Below are 18,215 nucleotides of genomic sequence, written 5' to 3' on the forward strand. Positions count from 1 at the left end.
TATTTGCCTTTTATAACAGGTTGAGTTTGGGGCCAAACTCATTTATGTCCTAAAGTGAGAAAATCTAGTCTGTGAAAGGGGTCGACCAAATGCAGCACCTTTTCCCATTTGAACCCGTCTCCATCTTCTTGGTGACACGAAAGTTTTTTAAGTGGCTATCTCTCCTCATTCTTGACTGCTTAATTTATTCCCAAAAGATTTCTTATTTGCTCTTTGTAACAGTATTTATGTTTCATGTAAAGCTTGGGCTATTATTGCCTGCCGCTTCAACAGTAAAGATTTCTTTCACTCCGATCTTAAGCCTCTGATTTTATGATTATGGCATCTTAAGCTGCTGGATATGCTATTGTTCTGATTTTCATTCATTCATTTTTTTATTTTAAGATATTTGTCACATTAAAAATGTAGAATTATAAAATATTCTTTGATTTTAGTTCTGCCCACAAACTTTAAGACTTTCCCAAATGTTGATACCCTATATTGCCAAACGCATTATAACATCTCCTTTTGCACATATACTGTAATTATTTCCCCTCTATAGGATTTGAAATTATGTCAATCCACACTTTGCATCTTTAACAGCTTTGCATCTTCTCTGGAGGATTTTCATTTGGAAATCTGTTATGCAAGATTTTTAATTCTCCAAAGAAGCATATTTGTTGGCAACTCAAAATGGATCTCACACTTTTCCATGCATTAAAGTTCTTCCATACCAAATTGGCTCATCCACATTTGTATGGCTTAGTCTTTAAAAAAAAACTGTTTAAAAACTGTAGCGAAGTGTCATTTTTCATGGACTACCATATTGTAACTGAACTGCTTATCTTTCCATCAGGTTTGACATTGTTACAATACTAACAGATGAGTTACACATCTAGTATTATAAAAAATATGATGACTTGTTGGGCGATATTCCTTTATGTTGGCCACCTTGATTTTACTCACCTGTGCCATTTGAAGCAATTGGAGCGCTTTGATTATAAAGTTTGGATAGGTTAGCAAGTTTTTCTGCCTGCTTATTCAGTTGCTAATCCAGCTTTGACATTTTTGTTAAACCTAATTAGGTCCATGTCAGCAATCTGACAGCTGTCACACTAAGATGGAAGGGAATTAATCAGGAGCCGAGCTTTATTTGTAAGATGTTACTATTGATGATGATGTAGTCCACACCTTGTCTTCGGTACATGTAACCAGGTTTTTACGGTGGTGAGATCACACTTCTTCTCTCTCCAGCTCTCCACAACCACTATTGAGAATTTTTTCTATGGATAAACTTTACATGCACAAGTTCACCCTCATAAACAATTACAGGTGCTAGGCTCCAGGTACTTAGAGATTCACTTCCAAACAGAAAGCCCACATTCATATCTTCAGGTAACACAGAGTACATGTCAGATATAATAATATTACTTTAGCGATAGTTTCAAGGTGTTGCTTTATTGTATATCTCGTACCATGTCTTTTGGTCATGCTGTTTTTTTTCATCTCGTTACAGGTGATGAAGCAGACTGAAAATGTTTTGTCATTATCTCCTTTCTATCTCCTCTTTCTTTCATCTTTTTTTTTTCTTTTTTCCTTTTTCTTCTTCTGATTTTCTGCTCTATTTACATTGCAGTGTCTATATAAACTGTAAAACTCCCTGCATAATTATAATAAAGCAATTTATATGCATGTCACAAGTGTAGCAGTATGGCAATTGCCATACTGCTACACTGCTATCTGTTGGGCTCTTGGCATCAAGACAATTATTCTTATTGCCACATTACCAGACAGGACACTGTTAAAAAAAGAGATCACACTTTTTGCATGGGAAACCTGACCAAAGCTCCAAACCGGATTTTAAAGAGCACTTTACAGCAAGAGCAATTGTTTTGCTCTTTTCGTGTCACTCAACGTTTTAATTAAGTAAAAACATTTTACCTGAGTACCTGAAACAACAATAATCTACAGCTAGTACTTCTGAATATGTAAATCTATTACAGAGAGTTAGCATGCCATGATTAGTCATCGGCTTTTGGTCACTTTTTCCAATGCAGAAATTGTTTTAAACAAAATGTCATCTGTCATGTGATGTGGAACTTCAATTTTTTAATTTTTAACATACCTGCTTACGTCAAGGTAAATGACTGCTTTCGCTAGTTTTAATTTAAGTTCAATGTTACTCACTAATTGATTTATTCAGAACTGAAGTATTCTGCATACTTTTCATATTGATTCTATATGGAGTTAAACTTTCATAAGGTATGGGAAACTCATCCAAGCTTTTCCCAAACTCAAACTCCCTGCTACGTATAAAACGTGAACCAGGACCTTAATTTATATGAACCAAATACCACTTGACACTGGAATTTTTATGATGTAGTTTAAATCAAAGGCATACCACCTAAGGATTTTCTCCCCAGCCGGTGCGCCATCATTACTATGCAGAAATTGTATGCTGTAGAGAATGTGGAAGGTTGTGCACAAGGCTTTTTTATTTTAGGTCCCTGGTGATGAATAGCATTTATGAAGATGAGCCTCATAAGAGTTACAGTGAAAAAGTATTTCTACAAGTTTTTAAACTGAAGGCCCTAAAACAGAAAAAAAAAATTCACTTAGAAAGTTTAAAAATAATGTTTTTTTCCCCATCCACTTCACAAGTCTTCATTATTTTTATGGACATAGAAAAGTCAAATAAATTGAAATAAATAGTTTGCGGTTGTAAAATGGTCAAATCTTAAAAAGGACTTCATGAAAATATTTAAACCTTGAATTTAAAGGAAATCTAAATGATGCATTTTGATTATCTCCAATAAACACTTAGTTAACTTCACATAGCTTGTACTTGATTGAAAGTAGTATCATGTGAAAGTCACTTATTAATATTTGATAATGCAAATAATTTATGAAACCTCCAAACCTAATTCATAAACTGAGCCAGAGTTAGACACCAATCCTAAATTCATCTGCTTCTATTTTCTCCACCTTCTTTTTCTTGTTTCTTGGATTTGTTAGGTAGGTGGGCTGCCCTCTTTTTGAAGCTCCTTTATTTTTCAGTTAGACTTTCTTTTTTTCTTATTTATTTTATTTCCACCCTGCTCTCAGTGACAATGCTTATCAGCTTAAAGGGCTCAGCCAGGATTTCTTTTTATCATTTCAGGAGGTAAACATATCAGCATCCTGCTTCTAAACCAGCCCAACTGATAAAAACCAATAAAGTAAATCTGTCATGATGAGAAAATCACTGAACCTTTTTTTCCAAGGCTTACCTGAACCTATCTTCAGTAATGCACTGCATCAAAAATATTTATAAACTGTCCCTGTAAGCAAAGCCTAAAAACTGCATCCTAAAAATGTGTTTTCTGCTGAGGGAGATTTACTTTAAGCCAAATGATTTCCCCACTAATTAATTTGGCTTCTGCTCTGGAAATAGTCTATTCATAATTCAAAAAAATGCTATCAAGTCAAAGTATATTAGAATATACTGTAAACATCTGCTGGAATCCATATTACCAGAGAAATTTCCATAGCAATTCAAATTTATGTCGTAAAACCAGCTTATGGAACATCAGTTCCTATCTTTAAAGAAACTGTAAACATTACGATTTAACATTTTATCTGCACGATTGCTCTGTTTTCATGCAATGTCTGACCTGTGCAGTCTGTGATTAGGGTTGTCTTTTGCCTCTGACATTGGTACTGCTGAGATACTAAATCAATGTGAGCACATTTCATTAGTGCGAGGCAATAATGACAAACTGCTGGTGAACTGCTTGTTTATAGAACACAGCAGGAGAAGCATTTATCTATTGGAAACATAAATTAATGTTGTGAAGTTCCAATAAAATCACTCATTGCACAATATTAACAGACTAATTGGCCTTCATTTGTAATAGTCAAGACTTGCATATATAGGTTAACTTGAACTCAATTATTCAGATTCTGGGAAAGGCTGGATTTACACCTTTAAAGCTGCTGTTTACGTAAATCAGTTTGTTATGAGACAACATGTATAAAAAAACCACATGTCATTAATAATTATCAGTTTAATAAAATCAGTTAACTTTTAAAAGTCTGGCATCAATCAGCCGAAACTGAGAACGTTGCAAAACCAGCCACGAAGAAGCCACTACACCAAGAGCTCATGAAAGAACACCAAGATGTTTGACCCATGCCATACAGTTTAAAATGCAATTCTGCTGAATACTAAATACATGTCAGAATCTATGTCTGAAGGATGAGCTAAAAGGAATCGCATGTCGTTATTCTGCCTTTTAGCAAACAGTAAAACCTACGATGATCCTAACCTACTTAGATAGACACGCTGGCCCTGAATTTCAACAGCACTGGATCATCTGCCTTTGGATCAGTGACTTCCTCACCAATGGAGCCCAGATGGTGAGGAAAGGGATATTCTTAACATCTCAGGAACACTTTATGCACTTTATGCACATACAACATTTCTAAGTTCATAGTGTTTTTCTAAGGATATTTTCTTTCTTCTACAAGTGCTGTTAATTATTTAAATTACTGACAAAATGCAATACTAAAAGCACATTTCTGGTCAGTTAAATGCCATAAAGAAAAACCTTAATATAGCAAACCTAAACATATTATAAATATCTCCTATTTTCTATTACAAATATTCCTGATATATCTATGTTGTGTTACTACATGAACAGACTTTTTAGTTTTACTGTTATTTGATTCAGAACAAGTCCCTGACAATATATCACCCAAAAGCAAGGGAGGGTACCAAGAAAAATACAGAATTCATTACATATATACTCTACGGAACAGATTATCTTCATTTATATTACCTCCACACCACACTAACAGCAATACAGCTTTCTTACTAAATGCATATAAAATATAGATTATGTAAAGTTACTGGTAAGTTGTTTTTTTATTATTTTTATTAATATTACATTTATTTACCTAGTCATAAATGATAATTATTGAATAATTAATGTCCCTTCAAAAAGGATTATTTCTTTGGAGGTTATTTTTCACAGCCATTCTCTTATGCCAACACACAATGTGTTTCATTTAAAACTTTTTAACTATGCTAAAAATAGCACGGTCATCTAAAGGTCAAATATTGACCATGAAAATAATTTGACGTAAATATCACCGTACAACTGTGCATCTTTAGAGAAAGCTATGGGATGAATTGGATAAACAGTTATTCACTCAGAAATATTGTTTTCTCTGTTTTTTGTTTTTTTTGTGATGCTCAGTATTAATAATTGTATAGGGGAAAGATCTGTTAAAATGTCAATTTCTTTCATCAGCATTGAGCCAGCAGAAGAAAGCGCAGAGGAGAAAATGTTCCTTGGATGCCTCAAAAAGATTCAAGTAAACATATCTCTATATATATTATAGAGGTTATTTTGCAATAATAAATAGATATGCTTGAAGGACAACTTTAATATTGTATTTTTGGTACCACAATTTTAGTAGTAATGATTCACATTTAAAAAAAATGAGGGATTACAAAAAATACTGCTTTTGTTAGAAGCAAAGAATCAATAAACAACCTCAGATATAAATGCCTAGGATTTCATAATTGATGCAATTAGTCAGATTGCTCCAAACCTGCAAACAGCAAGGTGCCCCTCAAATTATTAACCATCAGGAAAATGTGACTACCTTTGTTTTTATTGACTTGTTTATCTTTTCCTTGCTAGACAATTTTGTATTTATATATTTTACCATAAAAATTACAAGTTTTAATTAGGACTATAACTTAAAATTAAAAGGAGAAAGATATTTCTTTGGGCAAAAAATAAAATGTATTTCTTCTTAAAAGCTTTATAAGATAAAAAATAATAGTTTTCCTCCTCTGCTATTGTGCACACTGAAAAAGAGATGGCATTTGAATCATCATCTGAGTATTTCTGCTGGGGGAAAAAATCTCGACTTTCAATCAGGTTTAAATATCTCCCATGATGGAGAATGAAGCAACATTTAAAGGATTGCAAGGTTAGCACAGTATTTTTTTTACTTAATACTTAGTATTTTTCACTTAATCCATTTAAGCTGGAGATGTTTGTGGTTTAAAATAGACTTTATAAAAGGGCATTTATACATCATAGCACATTTAAGCCGTAATATGTAAAATGTTACATCCTAGCGCTCATAAAGTGCTTTTCGGTTGAACATTTAGTCACATATTACATGCATGGCAGCTATCAACCTGGCAAAATGTACATACTGTAGTTTATAATAAGCAATGTTATTGGGGCTCATTACTTCTTCTTGCTACTTATTTTGATCAGTTAGTTTCCACTGATTAACGTCTCACTGCATATTTTGATCAGAGACAGTTGACAATGATGTGATAATTAATGTCTACTCTTCTCCAGGAATGCTGCTCTTTATTTATAATTCAGTAATGCCCAATGATTGCTGTAGAAAAGGTTGTACAGCCATGCATTTGAAATATAGCTGTCAAGGTTAATAAGCTGTAATAAGAGCTGGGAAACTGTTTCTCTTCTAAATCTCACGTCCATATTCCTAGAACTGGATGTATTTCTTTAGAACTAGAAACCCAAGCTATTCAAGAAACTCAATGTGACTCTATTCTGAGCTGAAAGTAGGTGTTTTATAACCTATTTAACAAAAGATTTAAAATCACTGCTATAAAAAAACCCAACAAGGAGTAACTTTTCATTATATCTGTAACAGAAAGAAATCAAAGATCATATTTGATTCTTTATATTCAATAACATCCTGAAAGCAATAAGAACATATGCAGTTGGGCTCTCAGAGTGATCAGTATGATGTAACATAATTACCTTTTCTAATCACACATTTCAAAAGGTGATTTAATTATTTAATTTCCTTTTTCACCTTGCCTTTTCAAATCCTTCTTATTTTAATAACTCTACGTTCTCCATGTACCTTTTTGCCCTTCTGGGCCCTTAAAGCACTTAAAACCAGTTTGAAATAGCTTTATTTTTCAGTGACTGTCCTGGTCATTCATACCAAAGTGGTTCCACCAGCATGAAAGAAAGCATAAGCATAAAAATTGTTTTATCAGAAATAAAATATGTGATAGCCATTGTGTTTGAGTACCTTTCTGCCAAGGTTTTGGCATAAAACATCTAAGATCTTAGTAAACCCCACGATGCCACTTGCAGTTTGCTATTAGAGGAAAATAAGGGCTGGATTCTCTCATTAAGGCCACAGTTATATCTCAAATATTCACTGTGTGCAGAATTATTAGGCAAATGAGTATTTGGATCATCCTTTTCATACATGTTGTCATACTCCAAGCTGTATAGGCTTAAAAGCCAACGACCAATTAAGTAAATCAGGTGGTGTGCATCTCTGTAATGAGAAGGGGTGTGGTCTAATGACATCAACACCCCATGTAAGGTGTGCTTAATTATTAGGCAATTATTTGGCAAAATGGGTCAGGAAAGAGATTTGACAGACTCTGAAAAGTCAAAAATTGTCAGATGACTTTCAGAGGGGTGCAGCAGTCTGGAAATTGCCAAGCGTTTTAGCAGGATCATGGCACAATCAAGTGGTTAATGACAAATAGCCAACAGTTATGCAAGAAGCGTGTTGAACAAAGAAGAGGCAAAATAACTCCCCATGAATTGAGAAGGATCAAGCGTGAAGCTGCCAGGAAGCCATTAGCCACCAGTTGTGCCATATTTCAGAGTTGCAACATGTCTGGAGTGACGAGAAGCACAAGGTGCTCAATACTCAGGGACCAGGATAAGGAAAGCCAAAAAAAGGCCACCTTTGAACAAGACACACAAGACAAAACGTAAAGATTGGGACTAGAAATATCTGAAGGCTGATTTCTCCAAGGTGTTTTGGTCTGATGAAATGAGTGAGTCTTGATTGGCCAGATGGATGGGCACCAGGCTGGATCAGTAAAGGGCAGCAGGTTTCTTATGGACTCAGATGCCAGCACGGTGGAGGTGGGCTACTGGTTTGGGCTGGTATCATCAAAAATGAGCTTGTGGGACCTTTTCAGGTTGATGATGGAGTCAAGATCAACTCCCAGACCTACTGCCAGTTTCTGGAAGACACCTTCTTCAAACAATGGTACAAAAAGAAGTCACCATCATTCAAGAAAAGCATGATATTCATGCAGGTCATTGCTCCGTGACACGAATCAAAATACACCACAGCGCGGCTGGCCAGAAAAAGTCTAAAAGGAGAAAAAATAATGACATGGCCTCCCTTGTTCACCTGATCTGAACCCCAACAAGAACCTGTGGTCCTTCATGAAATGTGAGATTTACAGGGAGGGAAAACAGTAAACCTCTCTTAACAGTGTCTGGGAGGCTGTGGTGGCTGCTGCACGCAATGTGGAAACACTGACAGAATGTATGGATGGAAGGCTTTTGAGCGTCATGGTGAAGAAAGGTGGCTATATTGGTCACTGATTTGTTTTTTTTTTGTTTTTGAATGTCGCAAATGTTTATTTCTGAATTTTAAGTTGTTATATTGGTTTACCTGGTGAACATAAACAAGTAAGACGGCTATATATTGTTTTTAATTACATTGCCTAATAATTCTGCACAGTAAATTTTACCTGCACACACAGACATCCTCATAAAATGATCAAATCTAAAAAAAAAAAAAAAAACATCAACCTCCAAAAATATGAAAATTTGATATTAAGGTGTCTTTTGGGTTGATTGAGAACACAATTGTGGCTCAATAATAAAAATCCTCAAAAATGCAACTTGCCTAATAATTCTGCACTCAGTGTATGTAACTGAAAAAGAAGACCACCATTGGATAGATAGAAACATATTCCCATAAACAGGTCAGATCAAGATTCAGTGTGCAAACACCTCATAGAATATGTAACATGCGTATATATTATTCAGGTTATTTAGAAGAAAACATATTTTCCTGAAATTATGTCAGTTTCTGAGGCTCAAACTTCACAGTTTGGCCACACCCCCTTTCTGTTTCTAGCCAATCATGTGGCTCTCGCTGTTTCTCACCAGAAAAAAATATAAACAGGAGAAATGAGCATGTAAGCCCCCCTCCTCCCACCCCCCTGTCCTCTCCCCAGCAGCTGTCAGCCTCTCCGCTGCAAAGAGCACCTCCGCTGCTCAGCTGGTCTCCAGTTACTCCCAGATCTCCCTACTGAGCAGGAGGGAGGAGGACGGATGTTTGAGCCGCTCGGTGAGAGGAGCGCGGAGCTGAAGTTCAGGTAGGAGCGCACTTTGGTAAAGATGCTCTGAAATGCCAGCAGAGGAGGAACAGGCACGATTTATTAATGGAAAGTTTAGAATTTATTGCAATTTATCATTTAATTATCTTCTTTAATTTTGCTCCAATTCACTTTTTTTTTTCTCCTAAAGAAATTATTCAACTCCTTCATTTAGGACTGGAAATAATGTTTTTTTTTCTTTTTCCCCCAATTGTGATCCTTATATACTATTTAATTTTAACTTTAATTTGCCTGGGTAAGGAAATTAAACCGGTGGATTGGACAGTGGCGGTTCTAGACCAAATGTACCAGGGGGCCAGGAGGGGGCCAGCATGTTTTCATGGGGGCTCAGAAAGGCATGAAATAAAACATAGGACAAGGGATTCAAACACGTTAAGAGAGCTTTATGAAGTGAAATTTCTATTCAATTTGGTTCAATTAAAATTATATGTCCTACTAGGTCAATTTACTTTCATAATTTAGGAATTTAACATAAATGAATTAATTTAAGTTAGAATGACCTTTTTTTTTTTTTTTTTTTACAAAATCTGAATTAGAACTCAAGAAAAACTAATAAATTCAGCCATAAAAATGAGAGCAATTTGTTTTGAAGAAAAGATTTAGCAGAAGAAAACCTGGATCCTATCGCAATACCACTGAAGCTATCACCTTATTGATTTTAAATGAGTAAAACAGGATTTGTAAAGAAAAAAATGAAATAGAACCAAATTACCTATCAGTAACCATGTCTGTTCCAGCGCATATCATCATTAGAATTTCTTTGAGTATAATGTCTTCAGTACAGGGGCCATAACAGGGGCCAGGACATGCTCTACAGGGGCACTGGCCCCTGTTGGCCCCTGTCTAGAACTGCCTCTGGGATTGGATTATTTAAACCGCAATCTGTCTACTTTGATATTTTGGAGAAGTTTGATGCAGTGTAACAAAAAAACATATTTATTTTTAGTTTCTTTACTTACTTCATACAGATGTTTTTAGAGCAAAATAAATACATAAAAACTAAAATACCCCTGTTATTCATTTTTTTAATAGTTGCAGCAACTTAATTATCTATAGGTCTGCCTGTTTTTGTTTATTTAGAAACTCCTGTTAATCCTGACTCTATGCTAAACTAGAAGAATAATAGTGCTATTATAAAGTGCATGCAGCACATGCTCATGTAGCTCTATCACAATAAATACAAGCAGCATCTAAGAGCCTAAGTGTCATTTTTCTTTTGCTTTCACATTTATTTTCATTAAGTTTTATTTTTGTTTTAGACAATGCATGGTGAACCCAGGCTCTGCCTTAATCATGTTTAAGCTTATAAATGGACTGGTGAGATTTTTTTCTTGGGAAACTTTGAACTAAATCTATTTGATTTACTTTTCTGTTTATATTTTCCTATAATGTTTAAAATAAGCTAATTTGAAATAAAATAATCTACTTAATAGGTTCAGCCAAAAGTCAAAGCTTTTTGCTTTTCATTTGTGCATTGCTTGGAAATGAAGCTAAACCTTGTTCTATGACTAAAAGCATGTGTATAATCTTTGCAATGTAACAAATGCTTACTTCTTTTTTCTTATTAAATTTTAAAGTAAAAAAAGGTTTTAATCTCTACCAGATAAGGAAAAAATGACTTAGCCGTTTTCTGCATGCTGTAACTCTTAAGCACTTTATCTTCTGCTGTTGACTCCTGAGTTCTGTGCGTTTGGTTTGTTCGCATCAGGCTCACATCAGTTACAAGTGACTACCAAGAGCTGCACTGTATCATTTTAAATAAGAGATGGAGGAGATGTGGAATTGCATGTTGAATAATAAATGTTTGTGGCTGGTATGGAGCTCAGCCTCAGGAGGGAAAATTCTGCGGTTCTGCATTGAACTGATTCTCCTTTATACTCATCAGTTGATGGGGAATTCGTCTAAGTAGAGGAATTCAGATAATTTTTGAAAGCTGTCACAGGGAAAAGTATTACCTGCACTTTCCTTAATTCAATTCCATTTTTATCTTTTCAGCGTGACATTTTATGGACTTTACGAGCTTTTGGTAACTCTTTCTTAAAGCTGCAGTCTGTAACATTGAGGAGAGAGCAGACTTCGACTGAAAATTTGAAGAAAAACAGGTTTCACTCCACTCCCCCACCCTCTCTGCTTCACTCATGCCCCACCTCCAAGCTCCACCCCTCTCAGAGCATCTGCGCGGCTACCGCATGCGACCAGAAGGGGGGGGGGGGGCGGGATTCAGCGTGTGTGAGCTGTGATTGACACTCCATCAGACGCTCCTCTGGCTGTGATTGGTTGTTTTGACCCGTCCCGAATTATTCTTTCCAGATTGAAATACAGGCAGTAGGCGGTACCAATTGAAGCAGTTTTTTCCACAGGTAACATATCACATGTACTGCTGTCTGGGCATAGGGACAGTTTTAGCCAATATGACAAAAAAGTGATTTTTAAAAACTTACAGACTTCAGCTTTAAAATGCTTCTACTTTTACACAGAAATTAGATATTAGCACACAAGCAACAACACATTTTGGCTTTTGTTGCTTTTCTATCATTTATGTTCCTTTTATAAGTATCGAATGATCTCTGAAAATTACAAGAGTGCAGTTAATTGTTTGTTGTTGTGTTATTTCAGATGAATTTAAACCAATTAGTATAGATCATTATAAAAATGTTTAATGTATATGTTTAAGTAACTTTAAAAAGTAAAGCACGATTACGGGATAAGGCTTCTCTCAATGGACTTTATTAAAGACGAATTTCAAAAACAAGCAGATTAGATGGGAAAATGTCAAACTGGACGTGAGGCAACTTGGATTCTATGTCTCTTCACTCTTCTTCCAGACTACTAGACCCTGATTTAAACTGTTAAACTTCTGGGTGGATATTCCGTGAGATAATATCTATGCGTTCATGTTTGGCTTCTTCAAGTCTTTATTTGTTACTCGGTAATTCCTGGCTAAACTTAAAATTAAAGCTTCAAAATGTAATTATTTGATTTAACTTTACTGTAGGAGATATTGAGAGATGAACAACTTGCTCTTCAATGCATTCTCCAGCTGTCAATGGGCTAGAGGCGGGGTACACTCTGGACAGGTCGCCAGTCCATCACAGTGATACAGATGTTTGATGTTGTAATCAAGGATCAAATGAATGATATAAGGAGTTAGGAGTTAGGATTAAGGAGTTAGGATCCATAAAAACATGTAAAATTTGCTCTATAGTTTGTAGATTCAAAATTAGACTTTATGATTATAAACCTGATTGTTCTAGCTAAATATGTATAAGGAAAACTTTTGTTTTTTTAAATACTGCCTCTAAACTTATATATATTTAAAAATAGATAGTTTTGAGCTTTTCTAAAATTACAAAAAAAAACAGTATGCTGAAGACATGTCTTGTTTGATTTTTGACATGTGTCTGTCAAAATCAGGAGCCTTCATCTGAAATGGCATTGTTTGTTTTTTAGGTTTTATCTTAACTGATAACGGATATAAAAAAAGAAAAGTTCAGGCTCCACAGGTCTATTTGTCACAGCTAAAGTTACACTGAGTTAGGATGTGGACAGCTGCTAAAGGCTACACAGCTTAAACCTGAACAATTCCCTCCCTCATTGTTTTTGAGGTCTTTGAAGACCCAGTCTACATGGACCATGCCCTTTGGAGGATACAGCCCTTGATTTAGGACATACCCTTTGCCTACTTCATGGGTGGCTTAGCATAATGAGTGTCACAGCCATGGCTGAGCTCTTCCAATATTCTGGTTTTGAGTGACCTTTTAAGTTCTGGCTCCAGTTGAAAACCACCTCTTGTGAAATTCCCCGAATTTTTTTTTTTAAAGGTTGTGGTCATGCTTTCTGATTCTGCAAGTTTGTCTTCCACTTAACCTTCCATCCATATGCATTAATGCAGCACTAAGTGAACAGCAGTTTTAAAGCTGCTGTGTGTTAGATGTGTATGTATCTCTGCTCCATTTTCTAAGTCTGCTTCTGTCTCCTTGAACACCAGTCGGCCTTGGCAGATGGTCGCTCACACTGAGCCTAGTTCTGCTGGAGGTTTCTTCCTCTTTAAAGGGAGTTTTTCCTCTCCACTGTCACTACAAAGATGCTTGGTGTAAGGGATTGCTTTTGGGTCAATAAGTTGATGCAATCAGCTGGTTTTCCTTCGATATTAAACTTTGAATCAATTTGACTGTATGATCTGGTAAATTGTCTATGTAGAGTGTCTTGAGATGACGTGTTGTGAATTGGCGCTACATAAATAAACTGAATTGAATTAAATTGCCAGTTTAATTAGTGCAACATTCTAATTAAATTTTCTAAAAGTTGAAGTTAAGGGATTTTACTAGCTACACAGAGAAGGAAAACTAATGCAGTTCATATCAATTTGTTGCTGTAGCATCAGCTCGACACAAAGTATGAATAACTCCCAAAATCAATTAAGTCCAATCTTGCAAACAGATTGAAAGTCTGTTATAGATATTCTGATTGAATCCTAGTTTGAATTCACTTCTCTGTTATCTTATATGAGGATGAACGTGTTGCCCCAAATATCTTTTAGGGGTGGTTAAAAAAGGGAAAGATTTGTGGAGAAGTTTAAACATAGAGCTTATTAAACACCAGCTGAACACCATTCCCAGTGGCACCGAGTCTCATTCCCGCTCCTCAATGAGAGCAATTAAAGATTTATGGCAGGACAGCTCGTTGCTTTCACTTACAGAGGAATATATTTTGAAAACTTCTTTCACTCTGTATGCAGTTGTTTTTAATTCCAGAAGTGCAAGAGCCAGACAAGGGCGAGAATGTAATAGAACTGTCAAGTGTGTCCAGGGAGGAGTAGGGCAGTGAATGAGGAGAATCAAGGGCATATTTTGTTGGAGGATTGGGTGATAAGAGGAAAAAAGAGGTTGGGTGATGTTAGTGGGAGGACGACGATAGTAGAATGAGAGGTTCTTGAAAGTGATTTATCTAACCTGAAGAAATAAGAGTCTGTTAGAGGATATAAGCTGTCATAAACAACATTGTCTTTTTTATGTTTTTCTTTGTTTTTCATCAATGTTGACAGAAAGTCGGATGCGTTGTATTTTTGTTATCTAAGTCAAACTTTTTTAATATCCTTAAAGCTTTTTTTATATCCTGAAAGTACGTCCATCTATTTTCAGTAAATCTTACATATTTAAATTAGAATATGTATCCTATGCATGAATGATTTGGTGTTTATGTGCCTACAGACACTTCAATACAGGTCTGTTGGCTCTTATTTAATTCTGCTATCTGAATTCAAATATTTCTCTATAGCAGTTTTTTTTTATCCAATATGATTCAAAGCTATTTCATCAGATATATAGGAGGTCGAAAATCAAATTATGTTTTATGATTACACAGCTTTGTATGAACTAAATTAAATTAAAAAAAACACCATCAAATGTGCTGCTTCAGTTTTACCCATCTCATTTAAAGCTTTTGAATGATCCTGCGATGCTCCTAAGTATTTGGATGTTGAAACCAGTCTCCCTTATTGTGACAGCCACCAACCCCCAAAGCAAAGTGCTACTGGTGGGGCCCGCTGCTCTGAAGAGCAAGACTAATGCTTAATTTGATATTTTTCATGAAATTTCTATAACACATTAATAAAGGCATTAGATATGTATCTAATAGACATCATTAGTCAAAAAAAATAAAAAATTGATGTTCACATACCCTCCTAGAATCTCATATCTTTTTAAGGAATTGGTTTCAGCCTATCAGTCTGATGCGTGGAAATGGCTTTAATTTAACACTTTCACACCATTGATTAAAATTAGCATACCTTTCATTTTTTTCAAGCACATATAATTTTTAAATTAAATTAATCTCTGTAATTATACCCTTCATCTCTCTCAAAAAGTACTTTTTGTATGCTGTCTAATAGCTGGTTGTTTCTAGCTCTATGCTTTCATTGTCATGTTTGAATCTCTACTAGATTAAAGAATTTAAGTAAGTAAGAATGATTGAATAATGGATTAATGTGGTTATGATAACCAGCCTTAGGAATTATACTGATGGATCTTTTCTGCACCGCGTTTAGCGTTTTAAGTGATGTCCTGTAGGTGTTACCCCAGAATTCTACATAGAATCTCAGGTATGGTAAAATCATTGAATGGTAGGAGTCCCATAGATCTTATAGTCATTAGTCACACCCAAGAATTTGAATACATCATTTCACTTCTGCCCATCTACAAACATGAACTTTTTTTTCCAGGTTCAAGGAGAATTTTCCTTTGTCAACACAGCTTTGTAGCCAATTCATTTTGGTGCAATATCACCCAGAAGTAGCTGTAAGCGCTTTGTTTCCAGAAAATATTTGTCATAAAAAAAAAAAAAAGAATGCTATTGAAATTCATGGTTTTTATGTAGAGAATGAATAGTATTTGTCTCAATACTGACCCCTGAAGGACAATGCAAGCAATTTCCAAGCATGAAGACTGATAATCCCGTTTTCACATATTGTTGCCTACTGCTTCAGTAGCTCTTCATTCACTCCAGAACTACTTCCAGTACTCTATAATGTTCTAATATCCTGATTAATAAATTGTGAGTAATTGTGTTAAACACTTTTTTAAGATCAACTAAGTGAGTGTGTTTGTTTTGTTCTTGGATTATTTGACATAATTATGATGCAATAGGTTTGTTTAATCTACAAAACAGGACAGGTCTATGCTGCAACAAACAATCAAGGCTCTTCAGACAGAGTTATTGGGGCCTCCTTCCACAGCAAGTTTAGGGACGTTTTGACATTTATCAGCTTGACTGAATATGTAATCTTGATATCTGAAATATATATTTCTTTCTGATCAAAATTAAACAAATTACGACCAGTAATGGTAAAAATATGGAATGAAAATAAATTCTAGACATCCAGAAGGTGTATTTAAGATATAAAGAATGTCATGTTTTGTAAAAAGTCACTTTTGACAAGCAAAAAAAGTTTTTCAGATAACAAAAATACCTATTCAGGCAAACTAATAAATAAACAAATGGCCTAACATAGCTTTGTCTAATCATAACACCATTAAAGGGGAAAACGAATTTAATGGTTAAATGTTGGTGTATCAATATATCTATCAAGGTTAACTCTCACAAGAGAGAAGCACACCTGTCAACAGGTGAAGATGAAGTTTAAAAACATTGTTCAAACAGGTAGGAACTGTGCAGTTATAATTATTTGGCCTGTTTGTAAGAGTTTAGGACTTTATGTAAATATTGTTTTGATATTCAACATGCAATTGATATTTTTGTTTTTTTTTCTGCTCTAAAAAACAGTGGAGACATCTTAAGTGTTATTTACCCTTTGTAAGTCTAGTCTAATTAAAGAACAGAGAGTGAACAGAGGGACTTTGGTAATGACTCCAGGAACAGATCTTTTAAGGTGTATTTTTCACCGTTCTTGACTCTGGAGTTTGACGTAGGCTCTGTGGAGCCCATTGGGCTGCAGCCTCAACAGTCGTTGCTTGCTTCACGGTGCTGACTATGCCATTGCCAAGTAGGCACTGCCATAGAGGGTAGGGTTGAAAACTGTCTTGGGTTGGCAGGAGGTCCCATGTGATCTGACAAAATGAAGTGTCCCATGTTGGTCTCTGTCCCATATTTTGATTTCCATCTGCAATTAGTATTTAATAACATTAGACGTCACTCCTCTCCTTACTTACCTCAAACTAAGTAATGAAGTAAGGTTGAAAGGAGCATTCAAGTTTACATGTTCAATCAGAATACCTCAAATTGTTGCTCCTAACTCCTGTTACTAACTCCCAATCCTTTTGCTGATTTAACAGTAAAAACAATATCCAGGTTAGGAAATTAACTTCGTATTTCTGTGCTGAATCCAGACAGCCTTCAGCCTTATAGACGTCATTACGTGACAGACATGCACAGGATTGATGTTGGTCAAACCGTGACTACAGCCTTCGAGAAAAGAACTACAAAAAGACAGTTAGAAAAATGTAGCAAATGGCTACAAACCCCCCCATAAAACTTAAGTGCGGACATGTAAGGTTGACAGTTTAATTCAATCGATATTAAGCAACTCTAAAGGAAAAAAAAACAGCCATTAGCTGTAAATTTATTAAAATTAACCCCTATATAAAATTTAGTGAAAAGTTTTCATCAGAAAAACTTTAGGTGATAATGAATAAGTAGTCACCAGCCACATACACACACAAACAGTGCTGGGAAGGGGATATCTTACCAATAGCAAAGTAGAGCTTGTGCACAAATAGCTTGCAGCCTCATATACTCGAGCTCCACAGCTTTGATGACATTCTGTTTGTCCTGGTGATTTTTTTCCCCAACTCAAGACAGCAGAGCCTTGAACTGGTTAATGCATAGGTGGAAGTGACTCTGAAAGTGACCGTCAAACAGTTGTAGCCTATGGATGGGGTGGTAATCCAACATAGTGGTTCTGTCTCTAGGAATACGTTGGAAACAGGAGCATTGACAGCTTTGTTTGGCTTTTTTAAATCAGTACTGCCAGTCACTTGACAAATCCATGTCCAGCAGACTCCATGACCTCGCCTGCGGGGCGAATTGCTTGCCACGCGAAATCCTTTCCCTGGCCAGGCGAATTCCAAGGCAAGAAAAAGCAGATACATCTGGCAAAATTTTCACAGGTTTTGCATTTTGCATGAACAAACCTTCAGAGTTGTTACTTATCAGACACATATTTTAATGACATTCTACTTACAGAGAAGAAGCAACAAGGTTTTCTGGGTTTGATTTGAGGCACAGTGTCTGTGTGTGGGGTTTGCATCTTCTCCCTGTCCTTTTGTCGGTTCTCCACATGTATTCCAGCTTCCTCCTACAGTACAAAAATAACGACTGTTAGGTTAATTGGCATCTCTAAATTGTCCTAAGCTGTGAGCGTGTGTGTGCAGGGTTGTTTGTCTTTGTGTGTTGGCAACCTGTACCCCGCCTTTTCCCCATAGGCTGCTGGAGATGGGCCCCATCAGACGATGGCCTGATGGTGTAAATGGTCTATTTAGAACAAAAAAGTTTTTGAGAACATTTT

At 35.7% G+C, this 18,215-nt stretch overlaps 1 protein-coding gene across 1 annotated transcript in view; it reads left to right on the forward strand.

Annotated features, from left to right (window-relative positions):
• The first annotated feature begins 9,013 nt into the window (after window positions 1-9,013).
• The window catches only part of drd2l (dopamine receptor D2 like), a 36,399-nt gene continuing 27,197 nt past the window's right edge, over window positions 9,014-18,215 (forward strand). The window contains exon 1 of the mRNA XM_038307096.1: window positions 9,014-9,172. The gene's annotated coding sequence lies outside the window, so the exon portion shown is untranslated. The remainder of the gene's footprint in view (window positions 9,173-18,215) is intronic.

This window comes from Cyprinodon tularosa, unplaced genomic scaffold (genome assembly GCF_016077235.1).
Source record: "Cyprinodon tularosa strain WSP-4 unplaced genomic scaffold, ASM1607723v1 ctg60, whole genome shotgun sequence".
NCBI lineage: Eukaryota > Metazoa > Chordata > Actinopteri > Cyprinodontiformes > Cyprinodontidae > Cyprinodon > Cyprinodon tularosa.